The sequence below is a fragment of the Ochlerotatus camptorhynchus genome, unplaced genomic scaffold (assembly GCF_037179485.1).
Source record: "Ochlerotatus camptorhynchus isolate MF236.1 unplaced genomic scaffold, CSIRO-AGI_Acam_v1.1 ptg000228l, whole genome shotgun sequence".
Classification (NCBI taxonomy): Eukaryota; Metazoa; Arthropoda; class Insecta; order Diptera; family Culicidae; genus Ochlerotatus; species Ochlerotatus camptorhynchus.
This window is the reverse complement of record NW_027040718.1, coordinates 491,481-517,267: the sequence shown is the minus strand read 5'-3', so window position 1 is coordinate 517,267 and position 25,787 is coordinate 491,481. Positions and strand designations below refer to the sequence as shown.

The window sequence follows — 25,787 nt, the reverse complement described above, 5'->3', positions numbered from 1 at the left end:
ACATACATATTTCGCCAAAGTATGTTTTACTGCAATTGAAAACACAGCTGAGTTACAAAAACTATGCTGATTTTTATACTTTCATATACTTTGGTTTTTGTCTTTGAGCTTACAATTAACAATGTGTTATGAAAAAGTTTTAATCATTTTTATGAGATTGCAGTGCTTGGAGAGAGGTAAGAACAGTAACTGAGTTTGTTGCTTCTGAATGTTTGGCTCCCGTTTGACAGTTCTGACTGGCTCCCAAGTGACAATCACATTCAGTGAGTCCGCAGTACCCAGGTGTAAACCTTGATCTATACATCACCCTCATTTTTAAAAATTGCTTTTAGAACTGGTACATCGTGAAACAAATGAGGAAACTCTAACCTATTAGTCCCGCTAGCGCAGCTATGGAGGGTGCTGTAGGGAATGATGCCACATTTTTTCGAATTTAATTCTATATTCTCGCGGAACATTTGAAAAGGGGCTATCCTTGGTCTGTCTCTTTGATTGACCACGGCAACATGAACGAATTTCTCGCTAAGCTCACAGGACAGTTCAACACAAGATGATGTTAGCTGTACACACTATTTGTATTTAGCTGGAAACCAGCAAAATTTTGCTGGATTTTGCCGAGCTGGATTTCCAACAATCCATCCAGCAAAAATGAATTTTACTGACCTTTCAGCAATCCAATTTGACAGTTACTTTGCTGCCGCATTTTATGACACAATGGAAGCCTATGGATGAACACCACCAGGTAATGAATCTGCCGATGATCATTTCTGGACCTGATTTAGGCAGCATCTGGAAAATATACATTCATAATAGAAAATCCTTTAAATTTGTCGAACCTCTTAACGGAATCCCTTTATGAAGAGCTTTGAGTGGGTTGGTTTATTTCCTTTTAATTCCGTTATAATTGCTTATCTTTTGACACATAATAGAGTTAATTTTAACTTACTTTCATGAGGATTTTACCACTCGAAGATATATGATTTAGATATATACTGTATCAATAATAATGTTACCTAATTTTCACAACTGTTTACCTGTGAATCACGTGAAAAAGTATAAGTCCAACTAACAGATAGCACTTGCATATTTTACTGGTTTTCAGCAATACAAATACGTTTACTGATTTCCAGCACTTCAAAATAAGCGTTGCTGGTATCCAGTAAAAAATCGTTTTGCTGAACCTTATTCAGCAATTCAAATTGCTGGAAGGCGAATTCAAAATTTGGTGTGTAGTCGCTATATTCATAGCCTGGCAGAGAGAATCTCAGGAACCAATTCTCGCGTCACTTTTCAAATAGACCAATGTAACATATCCACCATTTTGAGAAAATCGAAGTTGAAGTTCGACAGATTATTATTTTAACTGTTTAAAAACAATACATTTTCCAATACTATTTTTAATGTAGTCAGTGTATAATAACGATGAAAATTCAGGAGAAACGGTAAAATCACAATTTTACTTTGAATTTCATGCTACAACATAGAAAAAACCACATAGGACGTTTTGACAAGTCGAGTTGTACATCGGACATGTTACATTGGACGATTTTTCTCAATGACATAATCAATGAGTGTTACATTGGACGTTTTGTCTACATGATACTAGATTCCCTTTCACAGATTTCAGAGTATAGTACCTAACTTTACATTGGCCCCGCCTTTGGAAAATGAGCACCAATCATGTTAGGCAGTCCAAATGACCGAAGTAACAATCATGTATCCAGCATTTCAAACTGTACATTGGACAATTTTTGATCAATGATTATCTTAAATAAATGAAAGTAAATTTGGATGGATGTTTTTGTATCACATACAATGACAGAAGAGCAATAGTTTGTATCGCTTAACTCGATTTGTTTACATTTGTTACATTGGTCTATTTGAAAAGTGACGCGAGAATTGAGCTGTCAATTCACGACCAACAACAGAAAAGAGCACATAAGCTATTGCGAACAAAACTTTCGGAACCCGTTTTCTCGTGACTTAAGATTTCCCCTATCCGATGATGCCGGTAATTTGTGTTCGATTGGCGAGGAAAGCATAATCAACGTTTTGTTTATAAAACTTGATAGCACGTTTTCAATTTTTGGTCTACAATATATTGAATTGGTTCCGCTCTTTGATAGATCGAAATTATATCTGCCAGACTATAAATATAGTGACGATAGTTAGCTTGCGCCTGGATCAACACACTGAATGGGAAACTCAATTGCAGTCGGGTTATTCGCGAAAGAGAAAACCCATGAAGAGAATCAGGCTGATTGATTATTTAACTTTATTGGTTCGTCAAATATTATTGGAATATGATAAGATTGTATATAATAAGATTGTGCTTAAAGTATGTAGAGCACAATAAGGCAGATTAAGTATAAAGTCATAAAGCTCTGATTTATGATTTGGACTCCAATTCAAACTAGCAATTGCTGTTTTGTTTGCAGCAATTGAGAAGTGCAGAAACTGAGACCAATAAAAATAGAAATATCCATTAAGGCCTCGTATATCCATCGATAATATCAAAAACGAGATTATACTGGGTAACAAAGGTTCTATTCACCTGCCCGGTGGATCAATATGGGTTTTTATCCCTAAAGACAAAAATTATTAGCGACCCTATTGAGTCCTTATACGTGAATTAAGAATGGACAAGCAATGAAAAACCGCATTAGGCATATTATACAAGAGTGCATTTTGTACTGTCAATGGAAATGGATAGTGCTTTCCACCTCTTTCCCTTACAAAACACGGGGATGGTGGTTTTATTGTTCCTCAAAATATTTATAGCCACTGAATATTGAACATTGAGTGTGTGTGGCCACTACCAACCACTTTGGTATTTAATTTATTCACGTGGAAATTTTAATTAATTCAATCTAGGAGTAGTAATGCAGTGCAATTAATGCAACAATGCAACAGAGCATTTCGAGGCAAAATAGCAACCACTTAAGCACTGAAGGCTCCAGGAGGGGCAAGGGGAGCACGTTGTTTTTTCAAGACTTTAATTATATTTAGTATTTTTCTTCTATTTTAAATGTTATTGAACTACATAATCATAAATGGGCCGTTAATTTGCATTAATGGAAATCTGCGACTATTTTTTGAGATTTTGAATTCAGTGAAATCATTAAGACTGTAGCACTACAGTGAAAACTTCTAGTGAATTTGGGGCGAGTATGAGTATAGATATAAAATCTACATAAATAAAAAAAAATCGCCGGATTTCCCAAACATTTCACGAATTTCTTGATAGTTCTCAGGAACTCCATATTAATTGATTAAAGATGATTGTGATGCAAGCTTAACTAAAAATATAAGGATTACTTTTAAGGTAATTTTGAGGACCACCTGGTGAAGCTTAAGAATAATGCCAAGTTTCAAAGACAATTCTAAAGCAATTGTGGTTGAATATTAAAATTAATTCTAATTAAATATCTAAGGTGATTCTAATAGCATACTAAATTTATATCTCATAATATTCTGACGATATCTCAAAGGAGTATTTTCCATCACCTAGCTCGATCTGCTCCGTTTTGTTTTGTGCTGACCGGATTCGAGATAAACACCGTTTTTGCGGGACTGTTATCTGGCATTCTTATACCACACACTACGCTCTTGCATCCTTCTTGACTTTCTAAATACAGAGAATTTCAAGGAAATACTGGGAGCATTGCTGGGGAATTATTATGAGAAACTCAATGAAAACTCTATCAACAAAGCATGATTTTCAGAAAATCCAAAATAATTATAGAATTTATAATTGAAGTGAGAAGTCTAATGTTATTTTCAAGATAGTTCTAAGTAAAATTCCAGAGCAATTCTGAGGAGTATTCGATGGTAGTAATTCTTTGAGGGTTTGAAGGCAAGTTGAAAATCTATGAGGAGAATTTTGGAGTTAATTGCAATATTCGTTAGAAATTCGACAATTATTTTATAGTGATTTTCAAGAGTAACCTGTAGATAATTCATGCAGTATTATGAAGAAAATGATGAGAGCGAAAGACAGTCTCTAGATGAAGTTCATGGAGAAAATAGACGAACGGTTGTATGGAAATCAGATTCCAACAAAAACTCAAAACTTAGAGTCTTTGGATTTTTTGGAGATTTGTGATTTAAAATAAGCTGCGACATTCCAAGCAAAGTAAAAAGTTAATCAAATATTATGAAGGGACGGATCATTTCCATTAGGATTGTACCTTTCCCTTTTGTTTTGTTTGAGGCCTGAAGCCCCGCCTATGCTCTGAAGAATACAATTTATTCACGGAAAAATTTAACTGATTTCAATCACGGAGTACTAATCAATTAAAAAAGAATGTTGCACTTCATGTGCCCAAAAACTAATAAATTAATTCATGAATTCGAAACATTGTAGGCAACCGACACATGCAAGTAGCCCTTATAACATAAGAATCAGTTTTAAGAAACGAGGAACTCAAGTCAATCGAACACAAACCACAAATTTCTCTTACATTCAATGTAAGGTTGGATTTATTACATCCTCTGCATATGTTTTATACATCTAATATACTGGCAGTTTTTGTAATCGACTGCAGTGTACCAGCAAGTTTTTTCAGAATGCATATCTTTGACGACCTTCACGAGATGATTTTCTAGATGTCATGCATTTGGGTAAAAAATCCAAAAATTTTCAAAAAACCTTCTGACGACTACATTACATAATTTATTCCTGTCGTGGAACATTGCAAGTACTACATATTCTTCTTCTTCTTATTCGCATTTCAAGCTAATTGCTTATTGCTTATTAGATAAACAATTTCTCGAAAATCGGAGATTTTCGAACATTGTAATTATTTTTTAACTTAAATTTTCATTTCGAAAATAAATTATAATGTTCGAAAATCTTTCTGATGTTGATCGTGTGATTTTCGAAATTTTTTTGTCAAAATTGATTCCTGGTCTGCCAGAATAAAATCTGGTTTAATAGCAGGTTTAATTGAAAATTTTCTATCTGTCAAAATTAAATTAAAATTCACCAAATGGAACACAGCCACACAGATTGAATCCAACATGCGTTCGATTTTGACATTCTGGTTCTATGGGGTTTTAGTTAATTCAAGCATAACTATTCAACGTATCTGATTTTGTAAACAATCACTTCAATCGACGATTTGTGGCAACTGCAAGTTCACTCACAGAAACTAACAACACCAGCTAGTAGGCGAAAGTTTCCCCTACCTGATGATGGTGTTTGTTTGCGTGTGTGAGTTAGCAGTTAGGACAAAAAATGTTTACAAAAGCAGATACGTCGATTTGATTAGTTACGCTTGATTTGTTTAGGCCGCTGTCATACTGAGAGTGAAGTGGCACGAAGCGTGGAATCGAATGTAAGGAATAATATAAATAATAGGAATTCATTTGTATAGAACGCTAAGCACGCCTCTTCGCTCCCTCTATGGCAGCGGTCTGGAGTCCTATGCTGAATCAATGGTAAAAGTAGCAAGTTGTTTAGATGTTCCATATTGGTTTCAATCAGCGATGACATGTATCCTAACGTCTGTACATGATAATAGTTGGGATGGGTTTAAGGCTGTAAAGCTGTAGTTTTCATGCAAATCAGCTAGACTTGAGCATTTCCAAGTATCAAAAATGAATTATGAAGGCTAGTTTGATGCATTTTTCATGAGTATAACGAGAAGATTAATTGAATTGGTAACGAATACAAATTATGACAATCTCAATTGAACCTTTGCAAATCATAAATTTGTGATAGTGCACATATTATTAAAACGTTTGATAAAAATTCAATGTTAAACTTTAATGTTAAGAAAAGGAATCATTGTCCTCCTTAATCTCCTCAAAACCTCAAATGAAATGTGCTCCTTTTCAAGTTTTTGATATGGTATCCCTATTAATTGAGAGCTATCGATGCCTGTTCCATTTTTGCATTAGTATAATGTGTACCAAGTACAATAATACTCTTGCACAGGGAAGTCAAGAATTCCTAGACCGGACTGGGAATCGAACCCAGCCAGCTCCAGTATGGTCTTGCAAGTTCTACATACTTTTCATAAATAAAAAGGAGAGAGAGAGAGAATGATTAGTAATTTCCTTTTGATTCCACTACTTATTTGCTTATCCTTGACTGATACGCGTATTTCGTCTTCGTCGAGAATTGGTACAAGATACTGAAGAAGTCTGCATATTGTAGACGAAATACGCATATTTGTCTAGGATGAGCAAATAAGGTAGAGGAATTTAATTGAAATTACTAATACTTTGCTTCTCTCTCTTTATACAACTATTCCACTAAGACTCCCACATTCATCAGGATACTTTTCATGCAAATCTGTAATAGAATCTTACAAATGACCACATATAAGACTTCTGTACTAAAATTATTCCAATAAAATTTTCAAATGATTTAAATTGATCATAATCAAACCTCTATCAAAACAAGTATGTTGAAAAAACATACCATTGATAAGCGTAGCGCTATATTTCATTAAAAGTGTAGCAGTATCAGGTGTGAAATGCAGATATTTGTTTCTCATGTGAGCAGTTTGGAAATATAGAAAGTAGGGTTTTTAATCTAATTTTCGTCCTACTAAGCATAACCCACACTTCATCTCTCTTTTTCGAACGGATATGAACTTAAAAATAGAGTGTTTCTAGATGACTTCCAAATTTATTTACCTTTCTATACGTACCGTTGGATTTGATCAAGAGTTACAAATTAATTGAGATATTGTAAGAAATCTAATACTGCTTCTTGATTGCAAATTCGTTCTACGAGTTTCAATTCCGTCGTAACGCAATTAAACGCCATTGGTTTGTCTATGTTTTTCTTCGTTCTACGAATCAAGACAGAAAAACTGGATTTGCTAGGAGCGCTTCTTTTGTTTTGAGAACAATGAGTTTAAATATTCATACAACGCTCTCGTATAAGCTTTGTGTTGTAGCTTATGAGCTAACGCATCGAAACAAATGTATTATTGATTTGTGTACGGGGAAATCATGGATATTATTGATGATTTATGCTCGATAGAACGTAAATGGGCGATTACGACGAAGAAGCGCTCTACCCTATTGGGGTTTGAATTTTACCACTGTAAAATCATATATGTATATGACATTATAACCTACACATGCATTCACAGTTCGCTCATTTTCAAATTCGGTAACGATGCATTAGAAAAATAAATAAAAACATTCTTCAAAAGGATGTCTAAAATCAATGAACTGGAAGTTTTGTCATTAATTTGAGTATCAGTGCAGTGACGAAATGCGATTTCCGTGTCCCATAAGCCTTAAGGCCCCACCCTCTGTAGGGGCATATGTTGCTACAACCCGATAAGTAGTCGGCTTGCATAGAATCACCTAATTGTGAATTACCGCATCGCACAGCTCCTCAGAAATAGCTGTTCCCTAGTACTTCGCACCATTAGATCATTATTAATAGCTGCTGTGTCATCAAGAGGGGAACCCCATAATTTGGGTCGAGCCCAGAAAAAAAAATGTACCATATCCGATCCGGTCATAATTTTCCACCGCGTTATGAATGAAAACGAAAGCAGTGCAAGAAAAATCCACGCCAAACGTGAGCCAAATTGACGTAATTCAATCGGTTGGCCGAGTGGGAATGACGCGGGTGGGTTGGGAGGTTTGCCATTGACACGGATTTTCAACGATGCTGTAACACCTTGGGGTGCACTAGCAATCACGATTGGTAGATGATAGCGGTAATGATGTCGGATAATGGGTTACACACGACTGACCAGCTTCTGGAGATTTGGATGGCCTCGAGAAAGAAGAAAAGTGTGTGAAAACATAATAACAGAGTTTGCACTTGAAGGTGGTTGGTTCAACGAAGCTGGGGGCAAGATAGATAAAAAAAAATAAATGAAAAACACTTTATCACTTTTTTAGGTGCTTCTTAAACAGGAGTTCATCGGTGTATTTATGGTTATAAGTTGGTGATAGCGTGAATGATTGATGTGCATTTAAGCACATTGTGTCATTAGAAAATGCTTTGCATTAAATATGCTTGTGGTTGGGAGCTAAGTTTACAATATTCTGTTTTTTTGTTAGTAAATTCAACAAAGTTAGTTCAAGGTTCGCGGTTAAGAACGTATGATGTATGCCATGGAGTGAGGATTTGATTTTCCAAAAAGGTAAATGTATCTATTTACGCTTCTATTTTCAAAGAAGGGTTTGCATGTCACTTGGAAAAACTACTTTCAATCCTAATCCCGCAGGGCCATGTATCATATACCAATCACCACGGACGAGAAATGTGTGCATGTGTGTTCTGTTTTGTAGCAAGAAGATAACATCTGCAAAATGAAATTTACCTCTCCGTGCTTTCTGCTATCCCAGGTTGGGAGTTTCGGTATTAGACTATGGATCCATCCACTATTCTGCACCATGTCCCTTTACTCCACTAAGGGGCACAGTTCATATACCGCGAGGACACTTCATGGGCGAGGGGGTTGAAAAATATCCACGGTGCATATAAATAAAAAAATGATATGTGGATGATTGTCCACGCTGGGGGGTTTAAAATCACTCAAAAACTGTCCACGATGAATTTGGACAGCCCTAAGGTGATACATATAGGGATCATTCTGGCAATAACGCATACGCATTCCACTTATGTAACCTAGGCTGGACCTCTTTACCTAAATATTGACAAAGATACGCTAGCCAGAAGGCGCCTCTTGCTACTGCTTAATCCATAGTTATTTGGCATGATTCCAACTACTTCGTAGACTTTTCGCAGACATAGTGGCTGTTGGAGTTAAGCTGGTTGTCGATCATCACCCAACGGTGGTTTCTGCCAGCTGCACTACTTTGTAATTACTGACCAATAGCACTTCCGTTTTCACAGTGTCTCTAAAACCAATATTATCAACAAATAATGTGCAACGTAATCTGTGTATTCTCCTCAGTTAAGGGTTTCACAAGATACAGCCATTTCAAGATTTGTGAGATTTTACCTTAAAGCGTCGATTATTTGCACATGTTTGTTGGACCTAATCAATATGTAACTTTTTTTATGAATTCCTAAAAAAAATGCAGTCTTGAGCAAAGTTTTCAGAAATTGATAATGGAAGCCAGTAATATTTTATACAATTTGGTTAAATTTAAAAAAAAAAAGTCCGATCCCATCCGTATCACGATATTGAAGGGACCTTTGAGAGTTATGGAGGATATCGAATTACTTAGGCAAATCTTGGAAATTTCCATCGAGTTAGGGAAAATATCAAGTTAGAGAGAGATCGAGTACGGTAGAGTTGCCATTAGTACATTATTTAACTAGCCCTAAGGAACAAAACATGATATTTGGTTTGGGCAAAATGAGGTCACGAGTGTATTTTATTCTTATTATTTAACTAACTATGCAACTAAAGCATTCATTTTTATCCTTGTAGAGCAGAAAGGGTCTGACTTTAATTGTTGTTGTTATTGAATAAAGGTTTTTACATGTCTTCTGATTCTTACATCTTACAAAAGCAAATAATGAAAACAGTGTTACATTATCAAACATTACTTTTGTTTACCCACTGCACAATGGGTATTTTTTTCAATACAAGTTTAAATTCAATACCTCAAAATGCGTGATTGCCTCTCACTCCAAAGGGCTTGGGTTCAATCTCAAACAACCCGAAAATGATTCCGGCCGTGGACAACCACCTAGGCCATTATTTCTTTCATAGTAAAAGCTTTCTTTGAAATAAAAACATCGCATCATAATTTTGTCTTTTGTTTTGTTTTCCGTCGATCTTGTTTTTCGTACTGAGTACCAGTGCTACCGACGCGAAGGAGGTTATACCTCTATTTTTGCCACAAACTACCAAAAAACTATTCGGGCCGTCAACAACCAACTAGACATTCAATTACTCATAAAAAGCTAGCTTTTGGTGTATCAATTCCCATCATATCTAGCCACATTTTGATATATTGAATCAAATGGCATAGCTTGAAAAAAAAAACTTATTGTGCACTGCACTGGCTCTTAAATTTGTCAGGTGATTTTCGCTAGTTTGAAAAACAATCTTTACTAATACCGAAAAATACACGGTACTCGTTGTTTTTATTTCGCTCTACAAAATTTCACGTCAATTTGTATCCTAATCCCAGCAAACCGGTGGTTTTCCAACTCCAAACCGAAAAACTTGTCATGGTGGATCAAGTAGAGGATTGAAACTCGGATCGATACCTAGTGAATGTAAATTTTACTTGTGAACGAGGAACCGAAATATTGTTTATTTTGCTTGTTGGAAGCAATCAATTCTAAGGAATTGGCAGCTTCCACCACCATTGAGTGAACTATCGTCATTCGGAAGCTGCTGAAAATTGAAGGATTCAAAAAGAAGAAAGATCCGGTTCCTACATCACGATCCAACGAAAGGCGTAGCGGGATCTAATGTTGCACAAAATGAAAATGAAAGCTTGAAGGACTACAATCCCAAACGATATGTAATGATAAAGATTATAGTTCTATTTTAGATGTTGTCAGAACATTTTTTTTTTAAATCTTTATTTAAGAGATTTTTAGCCATAGGCTAGTTCATCTCTTCATTTTGTCAGAACATGAAACCACCGGATAGTGATCCTCTGTATGCTTTAACAATTCTTGGAATCGACCGACCCCTTCCAGAGAATGATACCAACAGTTTTGGATTCGCCAGTGACATTCAAAGGGTTAGCGAGTACTGTGCCAAGTCACAACTTAGCTCCCCCGCTGTAGCCAGGTGGCAAAGTCGTGCAGATGTGTCCATAAATGCATCACTAAAAGGCTTAGGAAAAGTGGAAGATAGTTCTGAGATAGGAAATTAATGATCGAGGTAGGTCCCAGCATCATTGTGAATGGCATCATTGCCATAGTTTTAATTTTCTAAACAAATTTACTTACGCTTCTCTTCAATTTCAGCTGGAATTTTACTCGTTGTCAGCATAAAGCAAAAAAAGAAACGTTTCACTATTTACGACAATCATAACAAAACCATCTTTCTATTATTTTTATTTCTACCTATGTGTGTGAATGCACTCGTGAATTAACACACACCATAATAAACAGGTTCCACTTTTGCTCAGAAGAGGCGTTACTGTTACTGTCTCCTGAATTTTTGGCAGAGTTGCCAGTTTGCTTGATTTGTAGTTTTCGCTAATACCTAAATACACTCAATTCTGTTTTAACTCGATTTTTTTCGTCCCTATGTTTGACCTCAAATTGCAATCAAACATAATGGCAATTGTTTCAAAAAATCAAAAAAAAAAGGTTTTAGGGGAATTTACGAATTCTCGTCTATCTAAGCAGCTTCAGCAGTTCTAGAAGCAATTTCTCAGCGTCACGCACACATATAACGTGTTTGTCTGTTTACATTTATAAAGACAAGGAAAAAGAAGATGTTTACATTTATCTGCACCTTGCTATTTTATCCATTCCAATCAACAGAATTGTCCAAAACGGTTTAAACACGTTTTTACAACTCTCCAAACTTCTCCAATACTCACGACTATTGTCGGCAACTCTTTTTCCTCGGCAAGCTTTCCATTTGAACTACGTGTTAAACAGCTGTTCTATTACCGGTTGAGCACGTTTCTTCACGACCTTCTGGTCTTAGAGTTACTTCTATGCTGGTACTCTCTTCGGTCCCAAACTAATCGATGCACCCCTCGAAACATAGGAAAATCAACGAACTCCTCATTTTATCTGTCAAAATTTCATAGCGAATCAAAAGAAACATAGTGTAGTACTAAAATTTCGACTAGAATGGGGTACGCTAATCGATTTGCTTGGGACCAATAGACTTGGGACCAATAGACTAGTCAAGTAGTGAGCCAAAATCTGCGTCAACTAGTTTTTTTATGATGAGTAAAATCTACCCAGGTTCTGCGCAACTGGTTTTAATTGCATGTTTCTTAAATTTACAATGGCACCGGTATGAAAGGGAGTTTTGTGCGCTGTCTAAATATCTTACAATACCGTGGACCCTCGTTAATCTGAACGACACTTCGTGCATATTAATGGGGTTCATTTTTAATTTGATCTTCTAGTAACCCTACGCCCTAATAACAATAACCATAAAAGAGAGCTTAACGACGTGTTCGGGGTATCGTCCAAACCATTTGTGGGATAGTTTACCCATCCGGGATACAGTTCTTTTATGGTATTTGTTTATTAGGGCGTCCATTAGATATTTGAGTTTCTAGTAGCCTTATTTCCTGTGGTTGTATCTCTTTTTCGTTTGCATGTAACACTATTTGATATTACTAACCGCACCGAGCGTTCTGTGCCGCAGCTGTGCCGGTCATTGTACCTATTGTATTTTTTAGTGTATTGTGAACATTTGGGTATGCTTGGCAACCCGGTATTTCTGACAGTTCGAATGTTTTGAAACGGATTCGAAGCAGCACGAGACTGGAATTGCTACGAAACTTTGCTTAAATTTCAACTGGTTGCTAGTGGAATTGATAAGGACTGGGGAGGACAATAGTAGCATTAAGAATAACAAACACGCTGACCAACACAAATGATATCAGCCACCACCACAGTAATCCCTTTATATCCGGAACATTATGCTTCACGACTCAGGTTTTGACTAACCACTCCCATACCGGTTTCTCCAACCCCACTCAGTTTTTCCAGCTCAGTTTAATTTTATTTCTAGTAAATATATAATCATATTCTTTTTTACGATTGAAAAATGCAGAATACTGTTTCCATCTTGGCCTTGAAAGTGGCTTTAATGTGAAAATGTTTCTGAACGAATCCAATTTTAGTTGTTTGAAACACCTTTTTCTTTCTGCAAAATCAACCGGAATGTAAACAATGATAGTAATATAGTAGTGTTGCTAGTTTGGTTTACATGTAATGTAAATTTTTGACCATGGGTGCCAATTAGTGTGCCCAGATGTGCCCATATGGTACCGAATATGTTTTCGCCACACTGTGCCGAGCTACCAACCCCTTGGTTCAATCTTTTGTTTGCCTCTGGACATTTTTGAAAACATGTTTTCGCTGCTATTTATGACATTTTAATTTACAGCACTATTTAAATAAAACAACTGATTAATGTTATCTACACTTTACTTCAGGAATTAAAGGAACATATTCTAGCAATCATTTTCTTTATATTCAAGATATCGGCATCAATAAAAAAAAATCAATTCTGGCCCAATGCCACCCCGTCTTACGGTACCAGATGAATACGTACATTGTATTGTTTTGGTATTACATTTGCATAATTTGATATTGGTATTATTGTTTGGTATTTTACCTCTTATGTCAGCCTAATCCATACCAAATTACAATATCGAGATATTCGTTCCTGCTCGGAATATTACTCGCCTATTTGCTAAGGAAACAACGTCCATTCTGTCATGGTGGAAGACAATGCCTTTCAGTCAGTCTGCGCTTAAATGTTTTCACAGTAATGTTAAAATATACACCTTTCGTTATACCTAGCCGACATGAAGCGGATAGAAGACCATATAGGGAGTTTCGGGGCTCAAGCAGCAAAAAATTCAAACGGCGAAGCGAACGTTCAGGCGCGTACAGATTGAGTTCCGGTGAGTTAGTTTCTCCTGTCAGAATTTTCAAAACGAACACAGCTTGGGCAAATTCCTTCTCTATTCCAGTGTCTGTAGTCTCAATAATGTGCATCGATCTCAGTATTGTGGTTGGTTTCACGGATCACGCTACGGGAGTCGTCGTATGGCATATCTCACGAATTTTCTCTGAATTGCTTCGATCCTAGCTGACTAAGTTGACTGGTATGGACATCATAATACAGAGTTTGATTCAAAGGTGCGGTAAATCGATAGAACTGTTTCAAACACATCGTCAGTACATGAGCGAGTCGGCGATCATCTCTTTTACGCCAGTGGTGGCCTGGAGGAATACCCCTCACCATCCCTCTCCAACGGGGGAGTTTGGTAAACAGAGATGATCAATCCGATTTGTACTTTCTTAAAAAGTTGTCCTTGCTCACTTTTTACTCTCTATATACAATTTTCACACTGCCGTACTCTAACGGAACTATCAACTCTATACTTTCATCTCCTCATCTATCGTATAAAAATTGCTACTTTAGTCTGTTATTTGAAATTAGCATCGTCAACCATGTAAATCGTTGACTTCACGCAAAAGTAATACAAAACATATAGTTAAAGTATCAAGGATTAGTTTTTTGTTTTGTGCATGAAAAATAAAATTGGTAAGTTAACGACTATAACTTAATTTAATTTAAAACGTCAAGAGAGTAACAATCATAAAAATTCAAATCTTTCATTGCTTTTTTTCCGCAGCTTTCTTCTGCTTCTTCTCCTTTGTTGCCATTGCTTTTTCAAGTTTTAATGCTTTCTTCTGTTTGCTGCCAACTTTCTTTCCTCCTCTTTCTGTCACTCAACCTTTTTTTCTTTTGTCGTTCCACAATCCTTCGTTTCTTTGCGTTCTCTTAATAAATTTTCTCCCGTTCTCCTTTCATGTATATTTCCGCCCATTTCTCGCTGGTGGCTACTGAAATTTGTTTATGCGTGTTGGTGATATCCTGTAGAGGAGCTGCGTTGTTTTTCTTTTCGGCTGGTTCTTGACGCTCTTCATTAAAAGATATTACTAATATAACATTTACAATACGAATCTAATTAGAGAGTAGTGATTCAATACAGCATATATTATGGTGGTGAATGGAACGGCTAAATCCCTGGATGCTTCCCGGTAAGATTTCCTCGCACGCATAATTGCCACAGCCTTCTCCGAATCCTCCGGTGTGTATTTAACTTCCATGATCTGCTGAAAACATTGCATAAAGTCGAATCGTTATTGTTAATGCACAAGTGTAGGGGAGGAGGGGGTAAAATGCCCACCTTAAGAAGGAGCTCTTATTCCTTGTAAATAAAAAAATCGTGTCAAGAATTAACACGTGTGTCTGAAAGATAAGACAATTTTGCGTTTTATATACTGCTGCTGAGGTAAGAAAGTTTAATTTAATTGGTTGAAATCATAAAATTTCGTTTTAAGATACTTTAGGGGTAAAAGGCGCATATGTATGTACAAAACGAACCACAACAAAGGGGCAAAACGCCCCACAATAAAGGGGCAAAATGCACCGCATGTAATTTCCTCGTTAGGTACAAACATCTGCGGGCAGTTTGATGTAATTATATGAAAAGGACCTGGAAATTGTGACAAATACATTAAAATAAGACAGTTTCAGCTGAAATTCATATATATTTGGGGTTTGAAAATAATTAATTAAGTATAGGTTCTTTGAAAGTTCAGAATATTAAATTCATAAAAAAAAACTACAAGTTCGAAAACCGGCCTCTGCTTCAAACGCACATGTCACATGTTATTGAATCAGGGTTAGTTGCACACTCAGTGTGGAACTATGTTTTGCATTGAATGCACATCATCGAACCCTCCCCATCTTCGGACGAGCTGAAAACATTTCCTCAGAAAGAGCATAAAATATCATCCATCGTATTACATGCTACAGATTTGCGTTGCCGGCCTTGTCTTTTCACATCCTTCTTTTTAATGATCTTGATTTCCTTGGATGCGTTATCTTTCAACAGTTTCTTGCGGTACGGAGATGATGTCAATTCTTCACTCTGTTGCTTTCTAGGTTTTCTGCCTCGTTTAACGCTATGACCCGTCGTTACTGGTGCAGTTGCGATGGGTGGAACATCAAATCTCTTCAACTCTCCTTTTGTTGGCACTCTATTGTAATCCCAACGCCGTTGCTTAGTAGCTTATCAGCAGTAAATTCCTTCTCTTCTTCCGAAACAGCTGTGGGATTCCAATCCACATGGGCTGTTTTCAACAATGTGATCATCAGTAGGGGAGAACGGTATACAACGCACCCCTGGGCAGAACGCACCAGCTGACTTTCATTTGTGTTTTTCATGGCCTTTATGTATTTTTTTTTTGTTATCTTATCAAGCAGCACTTCTAGCATAGCATCTAAACTCAAAATCCTGCATGATAAATCCTAGATTTGGATTAAAAATTCCAAGAAAAACTGAAAATAAAATGAAAAAGTGCGTCTTACCCCAGGGGTGCGTTATGTACTGTTCTCCCCTAACTATGGAATGGACAACGATGTTTCCGTTTTCTTCTACACTGTAGTACACATTTGGATCCAAAACAAGCATATCAGATATATATATGATGTGTATATTGAAGATCATTGTCTCGGCTGGTATAAACAATGTTTTACTCAAACGATTCGGTGAAATCTACGGAATACGCAGAATCAACAATGCCTTGAGCCTCAGGACATGCCTCGTTATTTCCAACAGCAAGTTCAACCATGACGTCGTTGGAAGGATCCCTATTCAAAAACTCAGACGCTGCGAAATCACTTCCCGAAAAAATGTGGCGGTTGATTGGGAGAATTCCGGTCGCTCGAAAACCGTTTTGAGCGGTCGTGACAGACGAGCTTGCAATGAATGCCTCATTTATCAAGGCATAGACGTTGTAGATGGCAACAGCTTTTCCGGATTTTTGCTTTTGAAGCTTGTTGATGGCCTTGATATAATTAGCCTTAAGCGGCCCCATGAAGGCCACGTCTAAAGGCTGCAGCTTATGCGAGGTATGAGATGGTATGGCTAGAATCCGAACATGGTTTTTCTTTGCTTTTTCAAGCATTTCCAGATTCCTTGTGTGGCTTGAATGTCCATCGAGAATAAGGAGCAGTGGAGCATCTGCCGTTGGTCGTGTGTATGCTAAAAAATGGTCAAACCACATTGAACATGTTTTTGTTGTACTCCAACCACTCGTGTTGCACGCAAAAATAGTCTCCTGAGGTGCTCCAACCTGCAAAGCCTCGTTCATACGTATTCGCGGAAAAATCAACAGGGGAGGAAGGAACTGTCCAGCTGCTGACATGGCCATTATGGTTGTTGTGTTTACTCCTCGCTCACCGGAGACCGTAAACCAAAGGTATATGTAAATAATTGAAATAATCGTCAGTTTTATCAATCAATTACTTACAGTACTAAAACCTGTCTCATCTGCGTTCCACATACGGATAGGTGGAAAATCGGCGCTGTCATATATATATATATATTTAAGAAGCTCATAAAACCGATCAACACTGACCCGGTTGAATCCCTTCAATCGAGCAAGAGACGTCGGCTCTGGAGACCTCAGTGAAAGCTCCGAATGTCGCTTCAGGAATCCCTCCAAACAATCACGTCCTGTAAGCTCCGTTTCACGACAGAAGGGATGGTTCACTAGATTTTTTCCGCTAATTGAAAAGCGACGCTCCTCAATTCTTGTCTTGGCACACCAAGGCCATACTGGTTCATTTCAATGATGAACTGCACCAGCTCCTGTTCCTGGACCGTATTGAAGACAGGAGAAAAGCGGCAAAAACTTCAGTCCGTGTTCGTTGCGGGAGTCGATACTTAGGTACCGTGAAAGTGTTTTCCTCGGAATCTTATAGATGATTGCGGCCTGCCTTTTCGACAGACCCATCCTGACCACGTTCACTGCCGCCATAAGTGTGACCTCGGTCCAAAGCCGCCGGTCCGTTTTTCGTATGTATTTCCGCGGCATTTTGACCGATTAAGGCTGTGAACCATTTGCCGAGTTAAAATTAACTCGTGGTTAAAAGCGACATTTCGAAAGTTATTTTCTATTTTCGAAAATCCCCGTGTTGTCAATCGACCGGTTTTCGACCCACCATTGTCAAAATTTAACTTCTTGTCTGTCAGAAATAACCATGCTCGGATAGCAGGGTTCATCGATAACTTTCCATCTGTCAAATTTTAACCAAAAGTTAAAATAATCCACCAAATGGTTCAGAGCCTAAAATAATCAACTTTCTTTTACAATTTGACGTTTGCCTTGAGTTGCATTGCTACGCGCACTATGTATTGCTACGCGCAGTGCTGCTAGAATGATGATTTATGAAGATTTTTTTTTTATCGGATGCAATCTGAATCCAGATTAAAGTGTCATATTGGAAAACTTTTTACTTTTAAAACAAATTCTGTTAAATTTGTGAAATATTTTAAACGTATTGATATAATTCTTACATCATCTGCTATGTAAAACCTTAAAGATATTGAACAATGTAATGATGCAAGTGTAAATTAAACAATATGTAAATGTTTGGTTGCACTGCAACCATTATTAGATTTATTTTATTTTTGCATGGTGCATTTTGACCCGCCTAGAGTCGTTGAAGTAAATTCGATCAATTAAAACCAAAACTGATAAACGAGAAAGATTTGTTGCTGGCAATTGAATACCAGGGCCACTGTTCGTGAGGAGGACAATGCACAGGTATGTCATTTGATTGTTTTAAGCGTAAAACCTTACGCAAGGCATCGTGAAAATTGTATAAAAAAGGCCGAAAAAAATGTTTTTCATTTTTGCAAGGATTCATCTTATATAAAATGTTTATGTTATCAAAACCGTCTTTTTATTGTTAAAAAGAAGAGATTGGCACATCACACACCGTTTGAAAATGTTTCTTTCGCCAAACATAGCAATGGGGTGTTTTGCCCCGACTGGGCATTTTACCCCCATTTCACCTACGGATCTAGAATTAGCTGTTAAATATGGATCGAGTTTTGATAAATAAATACCATATGAATGATCCATTGCTTAGAATTAAGATATAAAACGATATACAGGGTGCGTGACGAATTTTTGCAGTAAATTTCAAATAGTAATTTCTCATGCTTGTGCATCATGATTTAGATATATTTGGCAGCACTGGATAGCTTATAATGTTAGGTGTAAGATTTAAACAAACAATGTTGAGTAAACGTAAAGATGTCGAAACAAGAGAGCAATATGTCAGCCGTTATCGCTTTGTTGCGCGCCGGAGTATGCATGAAAGAAATAATTCGGTCGGTAAATGTGTCTGAAAGAACAGTGTATATTATTAAAAAAGGCTTGGGAAAGTGATAAGACGGAGCACCTGCTCATACTGCTAATAAAGCACAGAAATTGCTTACGGAAAATATTTCGTAAATTTGGGAGGAAGAAATTTGGCCCCCAAGCAGTCCCGATATCAATCCGTTGGATTATTTTGTATAGGGCGTCGTCCAACGGGATACCAATAGAACCCCTCACACCACACTTAAGTCGCTAAAAGCTAAAATAAGGCAGTGATGACATCTATGGATCGAAACTTTTTAAAACGTGCATACTGCAGTTTCCGGAAGCGTCTAACTACAGTCGTCGAAAGGGAAGGCAATTTTTTTTTTGAATAAATTTACTTACAACTTCCATATGTTGCGAAAGAAAAACATCGCACAAAAGTCATTGCTAGAATAACTAACTGGTGTATTTTTTCTCAAATATGCCATTTACTGCAAAAATTCGTCACGCACCCTGTACACTTACCTTTCCGATCGACCTTCAGGAAACTACTTGCAAAAATCACTTAAATACGCTTAACAACTGGAAGTAAATCATAGAGATTTTCTTAGAAAATCGTTAAAAGCGCAACCGATTGACAGAAAAGCCCGACACGTAAAAAGGGTTTTATTTTTCTTATTTTAATTGCATGACCTACTGCTTAATTGTTGACGTAAACATCAAGCTAACGCATGAATGAACATGAATATGTATTCATGAGAAATATTTACATTGTTATGATGCATACAAATAAAAAAAATTCAACACGGTGTACGGATTTCGGTGCTGTACGGATTTCGGTCCCGCACGGTAGAAGCCATTCACTTGGAATGACCTCCTGAGAGAAAATCAACATGATTTCCGATTCCGACCTAGATAGCGAACACGTTCCATTCCACCGCCGATATCACTAGTACTCGGAAATTAAGTATTAAAAGAAAAAAAAATGGAACGAACTCACGAAATCTGGTCAAGTAAACCTAACAAGCTGCCTTTATGTGTTTGTTGAAGAAGATGTCCCAATTGTAGACGGTTTGCTTCACGGGGACCGATATGAACTAATCCGGTTTGTGGTAGAGCTTCTATAGAACATCGTGAATGTAGGATCGATACTCAGAAAATTCAAGTCTCTGTACTGCACCAATATCACTTTACTATGCCTAAATCCGGAAAAGCGCAAAATCCAAAAATATGACGCAAGGAAAAAATTTCGCTTCCGTCTTCAAGCACAGCACTCTTCGATCCATTTTAATGGAAATGATTTTTGAAACAAAACTTTAGGAAACAGGATAACCTTTTCAGGAAAAAAGCACTGGAAAAAAATCTCGAGTTGAATTATGAAAAAAAACTGTTGAAAACTTATTACAAAGTTTGTACTTTTTCCCAAAAATATTTTTTTTTATGCCAAAAACAAATTTGTTTGTCCAGAAAATCGAATCTTATGCACAAATCACATCATATTTTGGTAAATTTTGAAGCGTCCACTGTGTCCACTTCTGAAAGGTTAGCAGTTTTGATAAACATAAGTTTATAAATCTTATAAATTCCCTTTTCTGTGATTGAAGTTTTCATCAGTGTTTTTTTTTTAATGTTTTGACGAAAATTTGTGATTTGTTTTTCAGTGTGTATATGTTTTGAAAAGGGATTCCAGTTTCCTACAACTTTTGTCGTAACCAATTTCAATTAGATGAGTCGTGTTTGTGCTATGTTTTACTGAAAAATATCGAATACACCGTTTGGAAAAATTAGACGTGTGTCAAAATGGCCGAATTCATGTACAATCTTGGTTCGTTGTCCCTAGCGAACAAAGATTGTGCGAAGTTTCATGGAATTGTGAGAGGTAAAATCTGAAATTTGACTATTTTTTTCGCTATTCAGCCTGGAGCTGCACTAGTGGGAAAAATTATCCTGTCACCTCTTAACCCAGTTTATAAAATGCAAATTGATTATATAATTTCCATTAACATCATTTAAACTCATTTTGTGTCTCATTGCATCCGACAAACCGACAAAGAAAGTAAACAAAAAACAACCGAAAACACTAAACAAACCAATCAATCAATCAATCAATCCACTGAAAAGCAGTAATTTCGACCCGTATCATCATCATTCAATCAGACGTACGTGTGTGCATCAACAACAGAAATGATCCGCCAAAGCTCAATCCGGCTTTTTTCTTCTCTATTTTTTTTTTCCTTCTACGTTTCTTGCTTTACTCTTTTGTTTTTGTAGCTCGTTAACACCCTGTTGACTGACAGACCCATCGCTGATCAGAAATGCAACATGCCTAGGCCAACAAAAAAAAAAAACACTTTTTCATCTCTTACGCCTGTACGCTTTTAGGTCCAATTGTGTAATAGATTAATCATTCAATTGCTCTGGAATTATGCGAGCAAATTTAAAAACAATCAATGTTGCAGTGTAAGCGTTTTTTTTTATCGTTTCGTTGTGTTTCGGGTTTTCTACCATTATTGAAGAAAAGTGTGTTATCGTTGCTTCTTTTCCGTCGACTGTTTTACGTGCATTTCTGTAGGCCAGTCAGTCAGTGCGATATGGTACGAATTGGTAGGAAATGGACGCGTGGTTTTGTTATAGTATAGCTAATTATCGTGCGGCAATGGAAGAAGTAAGCAGTGATAATGGTGTTCCCACCAGTAACCTACTGCTCGATATCAGTCAAAGCAATTTAAGATTCGGTGATTTTGGTTTTATTTTATTTACTGAATCGATTTTATTGGCAAGGCTTTTGAGTTGTGAAACGGGAAAATCCATTGGTTATATCACTTGTAAGTGAATAAAGAAAACCAATTGATTCGGTCACGTGTATAACAACCCTTGCAATAATGTTAGTTGTTAAATTAATTCAGACAATGTTTTGCATAATGCCGATTAAATACATCTGTAGCGTGGTCCTCAAATCATTATCTTGTCCCCGTAACAGTGGCAGGCAAGTGATTTTCCGTTTATTTGCTTCCTTGAATACGACAAATCATATGGGCTGGACAAAGCTTACCATTGGTATTTCGCATACCTTCAACGCTTATAATCGCATATCAGCCCATATGGAAAAAGGAGGCTTTGAGAAAATGGCCGTTGACGTTACGAAGTGAAATTCTCTTTCAAATATCTAAAATATCCTTGTAAATTTATTGATATTTTTTAAAGCTATAATCAGTTGAGCAATTATCGGACGCTGGAGTTTCCCAGGATTGCGCGCAGCAGCCGGAAAGTGCACTACCCACGGAAGAGCAGTTTGGTGCAGCTTCTCTTGAAGATAGCTGGAGGGACATCCGTTCCGCCATAGGTAGTACTGTTGCAGCGTCACTAGGTACTGCGATCCCAGACCGATTGCCTGGTTTGACGGCGAATGCAAACTGTTAGTAGAAGAGAAGAACGCAGCACAGCAAGAATGCCTCAAAATTGGAAGATTGAATGTGGAGGGATACAGACAAGCGCGTAACAGACAAAATCGGTTTTTCGAAGGAAGAAGCGCCAGCAGTAAGACCGAGATCGCGTGGCGATTCAACATCTGCGTAAACGACCCACGGAAGTTCTACGAGAAGCTAAACAGTTCGCGCAAAGGCTACGTGCCGCAAGCCGATATGTGCAAGGACTTGGACGGCAGCCTTCTCACGAACGAGTGTGAGGTGATTGAGAGCAGGAAGCAGTACTATGACGAGCATCTCAACGGTGATGCAGCAGAAAACGAAGGTGGCACGACAACAGACCTTAGAGCACGCGCAGAAGACGGCAGACTATAAGTCTCTGATCTCAAAGAAGTTGAGGAGGAGATCGATCGGATGAAAAGCAACAAAGCAACTGGTGTAGATCAACTACCAAGTGAACCATTAAAATATGGTGGTGAAGCACTGGCTAGAGCGCTGCACTGGGTTCGGTTGATTTGAGAGGAGCAGATTTGAATTGCTGCAACTACCGCGCGATCAATTATTTTCAAAATTGCCGACGAGTTCCGTGACCCGCTACCAGAGCAAAGTTAGAGATCAAATTGAAAACAGAATTTGCTATTATGAAGTAACTTATTTTGAATACTCCATTTGATCTCATTGAGACCAACATTTTACACTGTTGAATCAAACGGAAAACTAATCCTGCTTTCAATGAAATCAATTTGATTACTGATTTTGCATTCATAATGTTTAACTGAATACGGCGTTAATGGTTAGCATCCATGCTTTTTACGCTGAAAGACTTGATCTCAAATTTCACCAAGGTTTAGTCACGTATGACGTAAATGTGTTAAACAAAACAAATAAACAATAATCGTTAGTTCAACGACAGATGAACTTAAATCAAATTTTAAACAAGAAATTAACAGCAGAACTTCAAGTTAGGTTAGTTAGTTGACTGCATAATGAAAGCACAATATGAAATCAGACTTCTCTCGTGACAATTGAAATCAAAATTAGTTTTCATTATGATAGGAACTGCAAACTTTAATATCGATTTACTTTCATTTTGTTAACCGACTTTGCTCGGGTATGCCTCAGGTCACTCTACTGCTCGCTTGTGCGATCCTTATTGGAGTCAACTTCGTTTACTCAACTGGCGTGACCCAACGAACCTGCCACATTGACTGCCCAACACTACTGTTTCAGCTAAATATGTATGCCCCTGAGAGGTCTCTACGTCAACGCGACTTTCTGTTTTTGGAACCACGGCGCCGAAATTATACACAACACGAGCCAATTCGAGCAATCAGCCGGCAATTCAACAACTTCTTTTATATGTTCGACTTCAATGTATTAGTTGACGTGTTTCGTCATCGGTTACTTGGCCTTTTCCGTACCGTTGACCGTAACTATTTAGTATAAGTTTTATTCATTTAGACAATAATTTTCAGTTGAATTTTTCAATATACAAAGAAACAAAATAAACAAATCACACTGATGAGCGACGCCTGACACCATTTGCAAAAGAGTTCGTGGGGCAATATCAGGCGGGATTCATGGGTGCCCGCACTACTAAAGCTCGATTCAAAGTAAATCTGGACGCACGGTTTAATACACCACCGCGTTACAAGGATACTCTGAATGTGGTTAGAGCACAGCGCATCTATCATAAAAGTGGCACTAGGGACAAAGAGCTGAAGAGAAAGGTGTTGGGGTACGTGAAGAGCAACCCAGGTGTCTCCATACGTGATTTGGCGAAGAAATACGATTTCAACTTTTCCACCGTACGTAACATCCTTTTAAGAGAAGGATATAAGTCTTTTTGTGCCAGTAAACATCCGAATTGCTCCCTGAAACAAAATTTAGTGGCCAAAAAGCGAGCACGATTACTATACGAACGAGTTTTGACGAAATTTGATGGCTGTATTTTAATGGATGCCGAAACATACACACTTAGAAAAATTCATGTAAATTTAGGTGCTCTGAGACTGACATATACGAGCGTCAAATTTGAGATAAAACTGTGTCATAATAAACGCGAAAATTAGCTCAATCAATGGTATTTTTCGTCGAGTAACGAACTTTTGAGTCTCGGAGCACTTAATTTTTCATGACATGTTTGTTTACGTCTCTTCCTTTTTGTCAAAGATGGATTCCGTCACGTGTTAAATTAGGTATTTCTAAGTGTGTATGTCAAAATGGATTATAAACAAATACCCGGACGAAAATTTTACCTGGCAACTGGTCGTGGGGATGTCCCTTCCAGGTATAAATTTGTTTTTGCTGATAAGTTTGCTCGGAAACTAATGATTTGGCAAGGAATCTGCAGTTGTGGCCTCAAAACTAAGGTTTTCATCACATCTCATACAATGACGTCGAAGGTTTATATTAAAGAGTGACTGAAAAAGCGGATTTTACCCTCCATTCGGCAACACAAGACCAACGTTATGTTTTGGCGGGATCCAGCCAGCTTCCACTACTCTATGGAGGTACTAGAATAGTTTGCTGCAAACAATGTTAATTTCGTCGTCAAAGAGATTAATCCTCCGAATTGCCCTGAGTTCACACTGATCGAAAAATATTGGGCAAAATCTAGCGAAAACTTCGAGGATGCGGTAAAGAAGTGACAAATGCACAACAAATGCGTTTACAGTGGAATAAGTTCGCCGGTACAGTGTCACAAGCAGAGTTAATGTACACGTGCATCCATCCCGCGTGATAGAGACACGCTTTCTATAAGATCGTAGGTGCCTGGTACATTTCGAGACGTATTATTTCGCGTTTCTTTTTTGTTCCTACGTGCCTCATTCGTGTCACATGTGCTGTGTCTCATGAGCTAAGCTCGGCGAGCTCCAGGGAGATCGGCAGCGTACCTACGTCCTGCGTGCATGCTAAAAGTGGCTGGTTGGTGCTAAAGAAAACAACAGAGAACTGTTGATCGAGTAGTCCTGTCACATTCTCGTGTTGCTGGTACAACTGATTGATTTCAATCAGTTGGTATTCAGTTTTTGAGGGTTGAGAGATTGTGGTTTTATAGCAGTATTTCAAGCGGAAGATGAGTTAAACGATTACGAACCAATTACCGGCGGGGTTATTTGTTACCGATCCATGCGCATGGAATTTTCATGGTTCAAAATATTGATTAGCTCCACCAAGTTCAAACGATTTCAAATCAGCTCCTGATCATTCTCACAAAATTTGTTCTCATTAAGATGCGAACTCATACTGCACTTGGCCCTTTGAAGTTTATGTGGGACTTGAAAAATTGAACGTTATTAGTTATTAATTGATTAGGAAAATGATGTTCTTCTGACATGGTTCATTTTCTACTCAGCAGACAACATTGGAATAATAGGACAAAACATCGGGGCTATTATGTCATAAGAGTAAAATGCAGTGTTGCCCTGAAAACAGCCGATTAATCCTACCAGCAAGTTATCAACTTGGAAATTAATTAATACAAATTTTCTTGACAAAGTGGTTTTCAACAAAGTTGTAGCTGGGAAATTTTCACGTAAGAGGGGGGGAATGGGGGG

At 37.5% G+C, this 25,787-nt stretch overlaps 1 protein-coding gene across 1 annotated transcript in view; it reads left to right on the top strand.

Moving 5' to 3' along the window:
• LOC135703995 (uncharacterized) overlaps nucleotides 1-25,787 on the top strand; it is an 81,382-nt gene that overhangs the window by 30,772 nt on the left and 24,823 nt on the right. The gene's annotated exons all lie outside the window — the stretch shown is intronic.